We start from the raw sequence: 13,438 nt of genomic DNA, 5'->3' as shown, positions 1-13,438 counted from the left end.
TAACGCCCCCCCCCCAAAATAAATAAACCCAGAGAATCTGGACGCGTTTCAGAAAGCGACTAACCATGTTCCACGTCGAACGCTCGCACACGACACGCACACGACACACACACGGCACACACAGCGTTGTCGTCACGGAGACAATGTTGATGTTACTACAGCCCCTCGGCAATTGGGGAGGAATAATTTTTGACCATACTTCACCACGCTGGTCAGTGCACGCTGGGGGTGGGGGGTCTGGTGGGCCCGTGTCCCCCGTACAGGATCGCTTCTGAGCTGCTGATGTTGCTCGCCAATTCAAATTCGATTCATTGAAACCATCCCCCCCCACCCCGACCGACCGAGGAGCTGAACTGGGGGTGTGCCCGTTCCGTCGGGCGGTGCGCTAATCGCTGCGCCACCGCTCCGCTCGAGTCACCCACGAGTCACCCACGAGTCACCCTACGAGTACCCGACGCCACCTACAGCAGCCTCGACATCTCCGGCGTATTCTTGGTTCTTTCGGTAAAGTCACGTAAGAACCAAGACTATGAGTCCCTGCAGTCACGAAAGCTTTACATCAAAATCTCCGACGTAATTCCGCAAAGTGCTTTTAGTATGTTTACATTTTTGGGGAAATGTATTTATTTTCCAAAAAGAAAAAAATATTTACATATTTTTTTTATTAAAAAATATATTTTTTTCGTAATTCTGCAAATGCAATCCAAGAACTGCCCTGATAGTGTGATGCATTCACACATATATACATTCTCTAGGACCGAAGCGAAACAGGCAACGTGCAAATCCACGTGTTGTTTATTATTCGTGTTGCCAAAAAAAAGGTAGACTTAAAAAATCTGCGCGATATTTGTTATGAATTTTGCATCAATTAATTTCTCGCGATTAACATTAATATATAATAGGTATTGCCATCTCTTATTTGCCGTGTAAGGCAATATGCCCGTATACGTATTGAATGTTGCAAATATATATTTATATAGTCATTGGTAAAACATATTCAGTAGACGTATACATACGTGTGCTGTGTGTGCACGTGTGTGTGTGTGTGTTCTACGCATGTGTATGTGCCCATATATATACTACGATTCCCGCTCACGGCCAACACCAGTGACAATTACCTGAATTCGGTCCTGGGCCTCCCCTAGGTCGACTCAGCCTCAAATGAGTACCTGGTGCGGTGTGCAGTAAACATCGCCACTGGGGAGACAAAGGCGGCCGGGCGTGGTGCTGGCCACCCACCCCCTCGTGTGTCGTGCCGGCCTTCATGGGACACACACGTGCTGTGTTTAAGTGTACGTGGGTGTGTTCACGCGTGTGCGTGGATATGTGCATTGGGGAGACAAAGGCGGCCGGGAATGGTGTTGGCCACCCGCTCCCTCGTAGGTTTTCGATAACGTCACTTGCCCCGACAGCCTGTTAAAGGCTACACGGGGGATCTTTATATTTTGTGTTGTGTTCACGCGTCTGCCATGTGCTTTGTGTCTGCTATGTTCACGTGCGGGTGGGGAGCGGTAGCGTAGCGGCGAGCACGCTGCGCTACGAACCCCTCTCGCCTGTCCCTCATAGGCACTGGGAAGACAAAGGCGGCTGGGTGTGTTGCTGGCTAACCGCCCATCGTGTGCCGTGCAGGCCTTCCCATCAGTGCTCGCTCGCAGACAATTCCCCCCAAGGATCTGTCGAGGCTACATGGAGGATCTTTGTCCCTTGTTGATGTGTCGACACGTTTCACGCGTGTTGCGCTTACGCGTGTGCATGTGCACATACGTGCTGCGGTCAGACAATGGCACGCGCACATTCACGTGTGCGTGTAAATGTGTGCGAGATATGTATGCACGCAGACGCTCACACTCCCGGTACGTGTCTCGTTTCATGACTAAATAATGCGGTTACATTCGGCCGAAGGCTGCATGGCCACGCTAAGTCTCTTACACCACCACGTGACATAGCCCGTACCATACACCACGTGTCCTCACCTAGCCCGTGCCCTACACCACGTGTCCTCACCTACAGCCCGTGCCCTACACAACGTGACCTGGCCTAGCCCGTGCCCTACACCACGTGACCTCACCTACAGCCCGTGCCCTACACCACGTGACCTGACCTAGCCCGTGCCCTACACCACGTGTCCTCACCTAGCCCGTGCCCTACACCACGTGACTTAGCCCGTGCCCTACACCACGTGACCTGACTTAGCCCGTGCCCTACACCACGTGTCCTCACCTAGCCCGTGCCCTAAACCACGTGACCTGACTTAGCCCGTGCCCTGCACCACGTGTCCTCACCTAGCCCGTGCCCTACACCACGTGACCTAGCCCGTGCCCTACACCACGTGTCCTCACCTACAGCCCGTACCCTACACTACGTGACCTGACTTAGCCCGTGCCCTACACCACGTGACTGACTTAGCCCGTGCCCTACACCACGTGTCCTCACCTAGCCCGTGCCCTACACCACGTGACATAGCCCGTGCCCTACACCACGTGTCCTCACCTACAGCCCGTACCCTACACCACGTGACCTGACTTAGCCCGTGCCCTACACCACGTGACCTGACCTAGCCCGTGCCCTATACCACGTGACCTGGCCTAGCCCGTACCCTACACCACGTGACCTGACCTGGCCTTTACCACACAGCACTCTTTACATCTTCTGGGTCAACATAGGATTCTGTCGAGTGCGGAGCGTGCCACTGAAGCTCACAGTCATTGGGATGCTATTGGTGTGTGTGTATCATTGTGTGTGTGTGTCAGTGTGTCACTGTGTATGCTGTCAGTCTGTGTGTGTCATTGTGTGTGTGGGTTAGTGTGTCACTGTACGTGTGTCTGTGTGTGTCTGTGTGTGTCTGTGTGTGTGTGGGTCAGTGTGTGTGTATCAGTGTGTCACTGTGTATGCTGTCAGTCTGTGTGTGTCATTGTGTGTGTGGGTTAGTGTGTCACTGTACGTGTGTCTGTGTGTGTCTGTGTGTGTCTGTGTGTGTGTGGGTCAGTGTGTGTGTATCAGTGTGTCACTGTACATGTGTCTGTGTGTGTGTCATTGTGTGTGTGGGTCAGTGTGTCACTGTACGTGTGTCTGTGTGTGTGTCTGTGTGTGTGTCAGTGTGTCAATGTACATGTGTTTGTGTGTGGGTCAGTGTGTCACTGTACGTGTGTCTGTGTGTGTGTCATTGTGTGTGTGGGTCAGTGTGTCACTGTATGTGTGTCTGTGTGTGCGTCATTGTGTGTGTCATTGTGTGTGTGGGTTTGTGTCACTGTACGTGTGTCTGTGTGTGTGTCAATGTGTCACTGTACGTGTGTCTGTGTGTATGCCACTGTGTGTGTCTGTGTCATTGTGTGTGTGTCAGTGTGTTACTGTACGTGTGTCTGTGTGTGTGTCTGTGTGTGTGTCAGTGTGTCACTGTACGTGTGTCTGTTTGTGTGTCATTGTGTGTGTGAGTCATTGTGTGTCAGTGTGTCACTGTACGTGTATCTGTGTGTGTGAGTCATTGTGTGTGTGGGTCAGTATGTCACTGTACGTGTGTCTGTGTGTGTATAATTGTGTGTGTGTCATTGTGTCTGGGTCAGTGTGTCACTGTACGTGTATCTGTGTGTGTGTCATTGTGTGTGGGTCAGTGTGTCACTGTACGTGTGACTGTCTGTGTCATTGTGTGTGTGTGTGTCAGTGTGTCACTGTACGTGTGTCTGCGTGTGTGTGTGGGTCAGTGTGTCACTGTACGTGTGTCATTGTGTGTGTGGGTCAGTGTGTCACTGTACGTGTGTCTGTCTGTGTCATTGTGTGTGTGGGTCAGTGCGTCACTGTACGTGTGTCTGTGCGTGTGAGTCATTGTGTGTGTGTGTCATTGTGTGTGTGGGTCAGTGTGTCACTGTACGTGTGTCTGTGTGTGTGTGGGTCAGTGTGTTACTGTACGTGTGTCTATCTGTGTCATTGTGTGTGTGTGTGTCAGTGTGTCACTGTACGTGTGTCTGTGTGTGTCTGTGTGTGTCAGTGTGTAACTGTACGTGTGTTTGTGTGTGTCTGTGTGTGTGTGGGTCAGTGTGTCACTGTACGTTTGTCATTGTGTGTTGGGTCAGTGTGTGTGTGGGTCAGTGTGTAACTGTACGTGTGTCTATCTGTGTCATTGTGTGTGTGTGTGTGTCAGTGTGTCACTGTACGTGTGTCTGTGTGTGTCTGTGTGTGTCAGTGTGTCACTGTACGTGTGTCTGTGTGTGTGTGTGTGGGGGTCAGTGTGTCACTGTACGTTTGTCATTGTGTGTTGGGTCAGTGTGTGTGTGGGTCAGTGTGTCACTGTACGTGTGTCTGTGTGTAATTGTGTGTGTGTGGGTCAGTGTGTCACTGTACGTGTGTCTGTGTGTGTGGGTCAGTGTGTGTGTGGGTCAGTGTGTCACTGTACGTGTGTCTGTGTGTCATTGTGTGTGTGGGTCAGTGTGTCACTGTACGTGTGTCTGTGTGTGTTTCATTGTGTGTGTGGGTCAGTGTGTCACTGTACGTGTGTCTGTGTGTGTATCATTGTGTGTGTGTATCAGTGTGTCACAGTACGTGTGTCTGTGTGTGTGTTAGTGTGTCACTGTACGTGTGTCTGTGTGTGTGAGTCATTGTGTGTGTGTGTCAGTGTGTCACTGTACGTGTGTCTGTGTGTGTCTGTGTGTGTGTGTCTGTGTGTGTGTATTAACGTGCCTGTGTGTGTGTCTGTGTGTGTGTGTCTGGGGAGCGGTAGTGTAGCGGTTAGCGCGCTGCGCTATGAACCTGGCGACACGAGTTCGATTCCCGCTCACGGCCAACACCAGTGACGATTATCTGAACCGGTCCCGGCCTCCCCTAGGTCGACTCAGCCTCAAATGAGTACCTGGTGAGGTGTGTAAACATCGTCACTGGGGAGACAAAGGCGGTCGGGCGTGGTGCTGGCCACCCACCCCCTCGTGTACCGTTCTGGCCTTCATAGGTGCTCGCTAACAGCACTTGCCCCTACAGTCTGTTAAGGCTATACGGGGGATCTTTATCTTTGTGTGTGTGTATTAACGTGCCTGTGTGTGTGTCAGTGTGTCACTGTGTATGAGTCTGTGTGTGTGTGTCATTGTGTGTCATTGTGTGTGTGGGTCAGTGTGTCACTGTACGCGTGTCTGTGTGTCAGTCATTGTGTGTGTGTCTGTGTGTGTGTCTGTGTGTGTCAGCACATGATGTCTCTGCGTACACCATGTAGACGCAGGGGGTATTCCGACCCACGTCGTCATTGTTGTTATCGGCATCAACGATTTAAATTCTCGCCGATCTCTCCCATTAACCGACAAAGATCCCCCGTGTAGCCTTCACAGACTGTCGGGGCAAGTGCTGTTAGCGCCAGTCCCGCCCGGCCGCCTTTGTCTCCCCAGTGGCGATGCTCACTACGCATCGCACCGGGTACACATTTGAGGCTGAGTCGACCTAGGGGAGGGCACACGATGGGTTTTAGATATTCCTCTCTTGGTGGTGTTGGCCGTGAGCGGGAATCGAACTCGGGACGCCGGGTTCGGAGCGCAGCGTAGCGCGCTAACCGCTGCGCCACCGCTCCCCACCCACACAAGACAAAGATCCCCCGTGTAGCCTTAACATACTGTTGGGGCAAGTGCTGCTAGCGAGCACCTATGAAGGCCGAGGGGGTGGGTGGCCAGCCAGACAACACCAACACCACCAACACCACCAGCCCATTCTCAATCCACTGCTGGACCGTGGGCAGTTGTCGAACGATGCGAGTCGGTCTGGGTGGTGGGGAGAGGTGGGGGGGGGCATAGACGTGGTAGCATAGGAGTACCGTACAACGGCTTGGCGTGTGTTAAAGGGGGAGATGAAGAGGGGAGCATCTCAGGACCGGTTCGTGGCCGGGAAGAGCAAACTCGGGATCGAGGTTCCAAACGGAGCGCGCTAACTGCTGCGCCACCACTCCCGCCCGTCGTATAACAATCACGATCCTGTGTGTTTGCTGTGGGTTTTTTTTTTAAATAAAACGTTACATTTTTTTTACGCAAATCCGCGAGGGTGATAAGTTTACGATGATAACCGCTGCAGCAGCAGCGTTTGTTATTCCGTTTCGCCCCTATTACCTACATACATATATACACACGCGTACACATTCTCTATAAGGCGCAATGTGATATAATGGCACGGGTCCAACCATCCTCCTTTAGTCGTTACCAAAGGTCACGACGAACCTGTGCTGAACAGGTGTGGTGTGCGCCTTCATAGGTGCTCGCTAACGCCACTTGCCCCAAAAGTCTGTCACAGGCTATACGGGGGATCTTTGTCTTTGTATGTGTGGTGTGCCGGCCTTCATAGGTGCTCGCTAACGCCACTTGCCCCAAAAGTCTGTCACAGGCTATACGGGGGAACTTTGTCTTTGTATGTGTGGTGTGCGCCTTCATAGGTGCTCGCTAACGCCACTTGCCCCAAAAGTCTGTCACAGGCTATACGGGGGATCTTTGTCTTTGTATGTGTGGTGTGCCGGCCTTCATAGGTGCTCGCTAACGCCACTTGCCCCAAAAGCCTGTCACAGGCTATACGGGGGATCTTTGTCTTTGTATGTGTGGTGTGCCGGCCTTTATAGGTGCTCGCTAACGCCACTTGCCCTACAAGTCTGTCACAGGCTATACGGGGGATCTTTGTCTTTGTATGTGTTGTGTGCCGGTCTTCAGAGGTGCTCTCTGACGCCACTTGCCACAAAAGTCTGTTACAGGCTATACGGGGGAGGTTTGTAGTGTAGTGTGTGTGTGTAATAGTGTAGTGTGTCTGTGTGTAGTAGTGTAGTGTGTGTGTAATAGTGTAGTGTGTCTGTGTGTAATAGTGTAGTGTGTCTGTGTGTAATAGTGTAGTGTGTCTGTGTGTAATAGTGTAGTGTGTCTGTGTGTAGTTGTGTAATGTGTCTGTTTGTAGTAGTGTAGTGTGTGTGTGTAATAGTGTAGTGTGTCTGTGTGTAGTAGTGTGGTGTGTCTGTGTGTAACAGTGTAATGTGTGTGTAATAGTGTAGTATGTGTGTGTGTGTAATAGTGTAGTGTGTGTGTGTAATAGTGTAATGTGTGTGTAATAGTGTAGTGTGTCTGTGTGTAATAGTGTAGTGTGTCTGTGTGTAATAGTGTAGTGTGTCTGTGTGTAATAGTGTAGTGTGTCTGTGTGTAATAGTGTAGTGTGTCTGTATGTAATAGTGTAGTGTGTCTGTGTGTAATAGTGTAGTGTGTCTGTATGTAGTAGTGTGGTGTGTCTGTGTGTAATAGTGTAGTGTGTGTGTAATAGTGTAGTGTGTGTGTGTGTAATAGTGTAGTGTGTCTGTGTGTAATAGTGTAGTGTGTCTGTATGTAGTAGTGTGGTGTGTCTGTGTGTAGTAGTGTAGTGTGTGTGTAATAGTGTAGTGTGTCTGTGTGTAATAGTGTAGTGTCTGTGTGTAATAGTGTAGTGTGTCTGTGTGTAATAGTGTAGTGTGTCTGTGTGTAATAGTATAGTGTGTGTCTGTGTGTAATAGTGTGTCTGTGTTTAATAGTGTAGTGTGTGTGTAATAGTGTAGTGTGTGTGTGTGTAATAGTGTAGTGTGTTTGTGTGTAATAGTGTAGTGTCTGTGTGTAGTAGAGTAGTGTGTCTGTGTGTAATAGTGTAGTGTGTCTGTGTGTAGTAGTGTATTGTGTCTGTGTGTAATAGTGTAGTGTGTCTGTGTGTAATAGTGTAGTGTGTCTGTGTGTAGTAGTGTAGTGTGTAGTCGTGTAGTGTGTCTGTGTGTAATAGTGTAGTGTGTCTGTGTGTAGTAGTGTAGTGTGTCTGTGTGTAGTCTTGTAGTGTGTCTGTGTGTAATAGTGTATCGTGTCTGTGTGTAATAGTGTATCGTGTCTGTGTGTAATAGTGTAGTGTGTTTGTGTGTAATAGTGTAGTGTGTAATAGTGTAGTGTGTCTGTGTGTAATAGTATAGTGTGTGTCTGTGTGTAATAGTGTAGTGTGTCTGTATGTAGTAGTGTAGTGTGTCTGTGTGTAGTAGTGTAGTGTGTGTGTAATAGTGTAGTGTGTCTTTGTGTAATAGTGTAGTGTTTCTGTGTGTAGTAGTGTAGTGTGTCTGTGTGTAATAGTGTAGGGTGTGTGTGTGTAATACTGTAGTGTTTCTGTGTGTAGTAGTGTAGTGTGTCTTTGTGTAATAGTGTAGTGTTTCTGTGTGTAATAGTGTAATGTGTCTGTGTGTAGTAGTGTAGTGTGTCTGTGTATAGTAGTGTGGTGTGTCTGTGTGTAATAGTGTAGTGTGTCTGTGTGTAGTAGTGTAGTGTGTCTGTGTGTAGTAGTGTAGTGTGTCTGTGTGTAGTAGAGTAGTGTGTCTGTGTGTAATAGTGTAGTGTGTCTGTGTGTAATAGTATAGTGTGTCTGTGTGTAATAGTGTAGTGTGTGTGTGTAATAGTGTAGTGTGTCTGTGTGTAATAGTGTAGTGTGTCTGTGTGTAGTAGTGTGGTGTGTCTGTGTGTAATAGTGTAGTGTGCCTGTGTGTAATAGTGTAGTGTGCCTGTGTGTAATAGTGTAGTGTGTCTGTATGTAGTAGTGTAGTGTGTCTGTGTGTAGTAGTGTAGTGTGTCTGTGTGTAATAATGTAGTGTGTCTGTATGTAGTTGTGTAGTGTGTGTCTGTGTGTAGCGTGTCTGTGTGTAATAGTGTAGTGTGTCTGTGTGTAGTAGTGTAGTGTGTCTGTGTGTAATAGTGTATCGTGTCTGTGTGTAATAGTGTAGTGTGTCTGTGTGTAGTAGTGTAGTGTGTCTGTGTGTAGTAGTGTAGTGTGTGTGTAGTATTGTAGTGTGTCTGTGTGTAGTAGTGTAGTGTGTCTGTGTGTAATAGTGTAGTGTGTCTGTGTGTAATAGTGTAGTGTGTCTGTGTGTAATAGTGTAGTGTGTCTGTGTGTAATAGTGTAGTGTGTCTGTGTGTAATAGTGTATCGTGTCTGTGTGTAATAGTGTAGTGTGTCTGTGTGTAGTAGTGTAGTGTGTCTGTGTGTAGTAGTGTAGTGTGTGTGTAGTATTGTAGTGTGTCTGTGTGTAGTAGTGTAGTGTGTTTGTGTGTAATAGTGTAGTGTGTCTGTGTGTAATAGTGTAGTGTGTGTGTAATAGTGTAGTGTGTCTGTGTGTAATAGTGTAGTGTGTCTGTGTGTAGTGTGTCTGTGTGTGTATGTAGTAGTGCAGTGTGTCTGTGTGTGTATGCGTGTGTTCATGTGTGCTCGTGTGTGTGTCGCTGTGTGTGTTTTAACAGGGATGCTGTTAGCAATATGCAAGTGAGTGCCTGTGTTGTGTCTGTGTGGAGGCATTCATGCTACAGTGTCAGCGATGTGTGTGTGGTGTTCTATTTGTAATATCTGTAATGTTGTATCTGTGGTGTGATATATGTGTGGTGTGTGCATATGTGCGTGTGTGTGAGTGTGTGTGTTCTGCGCATGTATGCATGCATGCGTGTGGCGTATGTGTGTCTGGTTGCTGTGATGTGTGTGTGTGCGTATGTCTGTGTGGTATGTGTGGTGAATGTGTGGTATGTGTGTGTGTGAGATTTATGTGTGTGCGTAATGCATGTCTTATGTGATGTATGTATGTATGCGTGTCAGTGTAGCGTGATAATTGTGTATATATGTGTGTACAGTGTGTGTGTGTGTGGTATGTGTTTGTGTGTTGTGTATCTGTATGTGTGCATGTTGGTGATGTGTGGGGTTGTGTGTGTGACGTGACGTGCATGATAGTGTGGTTGTCTTTGTATGTGGTCTACAGTGTTGTGTTCTGGGGTGTGAGTGTGTGTCAGTGTGTGTGATTTGTCTGTCTGTACGTGTGGTGTGATGTGTGTGCACGCAGTGGCTGTGTTGTGTGATGTGTATATACACGTGTAACAACGTGTGTTCATGGTGTGAAATGTGTACGTGGTATGATGGGAGTACCTGGTGTGATGTGCGTGTTCGTGGTGTGACAGTGTGCACGTGGTGTGATGTGATGTGTGCACGTGGTGGTACAGTGTGCGTGTAGTGTAATGTGTGCACGTGGTGTGATTGTAACGTGTGCACGTGGTGTGACGTGTGCACGTGGTGTGACGTAGCCCGGTGTGTCCACTTACTCGTGGGTGTGCACAGAGTGCAGCGTTGACTTCGCGTCTCATCATCGCACACTTCACTGAGGGTTCATCTCCCTCGCGTGCACGCCCGCTAAAGCTAACGACTACGTCCACAAGCTGACGGCTAACACACAAACAAATGTTGATATATACACCGATTCCTTAACTTCTTAAATAAAATAACAAAAATATAACAAATTCACCACTTTCTTGTCGGAAGTTCAAACCTTAGCGTGCCAACAGCAGCAGCAGCAGCGGCAACGCGCACACCGTGAAAGTCGCACACAAGGGCCCACTCCACGATCTCAATATCCAAAACTATCGACCCTCAATTGGATGAAAACAATCCCCGAATAAAGAAATTGTCCAATTGTTTTGGCCGCTCCCCTCCACGACTCTTCCTCCCCCACACACACACACGTGCGTGCGTGCCTCCTGCACAACACCGAGGGATACTTACTTTATCTGCTAACTATAGATCCGTATTGATCGGGCGGGTCGAGTTACAACTGTTAGCGCGACACGTGCGCGCGCGCGGCGCTGCTGTGCGCCACGGAGACGATTGTCCCCCCCCCCGGCACGACGATTTCCACCACCTCTCTACAACTAACTAGCTAGCTAACCCAGCTCCGCGATCACTTCATTACCACCACCATCATCATAATTTTCGCAACAGCGGCAGCGGCAGCTATGGCAATGAACAGCGACGGGAGGAGAGAAGCCCCGAACGCCCAACGCTAATAATGCGAGATACCTCGGTGGGCACGGACAAGCGGAAGAGGAGGATGATGATGAGGATGATGATGAGGAGGCGGAGGAGGAGGAGGCGAGGGGGGTGCGAGACACTGGGAGTCTTCGCTGGAATCATCGATTCATGCCGCGCGCGCTGCAAGCGCCACCGTTTTCGGGAGACAGCGTTGGTGGTGGGGTGAGAAGCGTGCTAGGTGAGAGGGGGGGTTGAATGGGGTTGGATTGGGGGGGGGGCACGTGTAGGTTGACTGAGGATTCGAGGGGGTTAAATAGCAGGAGGAGAGAGACGGCGGTGGTGGCGGTGATGCGGTGATGGCTGTGTCAGAGAGGGTTAAACAAGGGATCTCCCCCCCTCCCCTCCGCCTCACCTCCCTCCATCATCCTCCACCACCACCCACACCCACCACCTTCATCGCCTGTCCCCGCATCCCGCGAGGGATGTCTCAAGGCCAAAAAATCCCGGCCGGCGCTCCGCTCCGCGCTCCGACCGCCCCGTGGCGCCCGCCTCCTCCTCCCCGAGACCCACTCAGCCACCCACCCACCCACACCCACCCACCCCACCCACACCCACCGCTCACTCACTCACTCACGCACGAAGCCGCACGGCGCTGGCGCACAGGGCCGGCGGGGCTAGGGAACGAGCGGCTCGGCGCGTCCACACCCCCACCCCATCCTCGTTATGCCTCGCTGCGAGCGACGCTTTAGCGGATTTGCGCCCCCCCCACCCCCGTTCGCTCTCCCTCCGCCCGCCCGCACCTGGGATCAAATTACGCGCAAGGAACTCGGCGGTACCTCGCGCGGCCCTGTTCTGTGCCGGTCAAAGTGTCCTCCTCCTGTGCGTGAGTGCGTGAGAGCGAGAGAGAGGCAGTGGTGTGTGTGAGATTGTCTCTCTCTCTCTCTGACAAGAATAAGCGTTACACGCGTGTGACTGCCGTGCGTGCGTGTGTCTGTGTGAGTGTGTGTGTGTCTGTGCGCGATTCGATGCACCGCAACGGAGCGCTTCTGTGTGGAGTCGGCGCGCGTGAGTGTGTCTGTGTGTGTGTGTCTGTGTGAGTGTGTCTGTGTGAGTGTGTCTGTGTGCGTGTGTCTGTGTGCGTGTGCCTGTGTGCGTGTATCTGTGTGCGCGTGAGTGTCTGTGTGCGCGCGTGAGTGTGTCTGTGTGCGCGCGTGAGTGTGTCTGTGTGCGCGCGTGAGTGTATCTGTGTGAGTGTGTCTGTGTGAGTGTGTCTGTGCGTGCGTGAATGTGTCTGCGTCTGTGTGCGCGCGTGAGTGTGTCTATGTGCGCGCGTGTGTCTGTGTGAGTGTGTCTGTGTGAGTGTGTCTGTGTGCGCGCGTGAGTGTGTCTATGTGCGCGCGTGTGTCTGTGTGAGTGTGTCTGTGTGAGTGTGTCTGTGTGAGTGTGTCTGTGTGTCTGTGTGTCTGCGTGCGCGCGGGGTGCGTGCGCGAGTGCGCGCCCCCACCGACTCGCTCCTTGCACGCGCGGACTTGGTCGGCCGCGCTCGAAGCTCGAGACGCCGCGGACACAACTCGGAGCCTTCTACCCCCCCCCCCCCATCTCGTCTTTGCGGGCGAGCCACGGCGATCGAGCGAGCGAGCGAACGAGCGAGAAGTCTTCAACAGCGGAGGCGCAAACCCCTCCACCCCCACGGGCTGACAGAGCGAGCCGGGGAGAGCAGAGGGGAGCGGGCCGAGAGGATGGCATCGAAGCGTCAGAGGACGCAGCGAACGACGACATGTACGTATTCTAAACACCTCCCCCCCCCCCCCTTCCTCTTCATCCTCATCATCTTCTTCATCTAGCCCAGGACGACGGGCGCGAACGCGTCGTGAGCATCAGCGACGTCGATTGCGTAAAACGGGCTCGCGAGGTCAAGTTTAATCCCGGGCGAGCGAACAATTTCTACGTTAAAAAAATTAGAAAACCCCAATCAACCCACAAACCGAGCCAACGAACAAAAAATAAATCCCGCTCTTCTATCCGTACCCCTCTTAATCGGTACGCGTTTAAAAAAAGAAGACAGAGAGCGAGAGACAGACGCGCAGACAGACGAGGCAGAGAGCGAGAGAGAGACACGTAAATAGAGAGTAGCCGAATAAAAAAAACTTACTCTCGTGTGCGCATGGATCTTCACGTCCTTGGGCGCTAGAGACGAAGCCGACGACTCCGAGCTCTGGCCATGGTGCCCGATCGCACGGGTCCCGTGCCGGGTGACGGGGCGGGAAGAGCCCTCGGTGGTCTCAGCGCGACGCGTCCCAGAGCGCGACCGGCACGTGAACTGAGTGGGGGGAAGATGTGAATCCTCCCAACACTATTGGGTTTGATGATTTTTTTTTCCTCCCCACTCTCTCGCTCGCTCCTGCGTGCAAAATGGCCGAGAGCAGCCAGTGCGCATGTGCTCATTACCAAGGCACGACGGGAAGGGGTAATTAGCTGAACAATCAATATTCAGCAGAAAAACCCTATTGCCTCTCTCCCCCCCACCCACCACCCACCCACCACCACCACCTCCTCCTCCTCTCCACCATCCCTCTACCCAACCCATACCTCCCTAAACCTTAGCCCCCCCCACCCCCCACCCACCCACCCCCACCATCACCCACCCAGCCCTTCTCATCCTCATG

General features: G+C 51.3%; 1 protein-coding gene across 1 annotated transcript in view; it reads right to left on the bottom strand.

The window, feature by feature from the left end:
• The window catches only part of LOC144951639 (zinc finger homeobox protein 3-like), a 127,411-nt gene extending 114,138 nt beyond the window's left edge, over positions 1–13,273 (bottom strand). The window contains 1 exon segment of the mRNA XM_078881929.1: positions 12,925–13,273. The gene's annotated coding sequence lies outside the window, so the exon portion shown is untranslated.
• Positions 13,274–13,438: the final 165 nt, after the last annotated feature.

The sequence above is a fragment of the Lampetra fluviatilis genome, chromosome 63, assembly GCF_964198595.1.
Source record: "Lampetra fluviatilis chromosome 63, kcLamFluv1.1, whole genome shotgun sequence".
Lineage (NCBI taxonomy): Eukaryota > Metazoa > Chordata > Hyperoartia > Petromyzontiformes > Petromyzontidae > Lampetra > Lampetra fluviatilis.
Note: the sequence above shows the minus strand (reverse complement) of the source record. Positions and strands in the feature narration are given on the sequence as shown.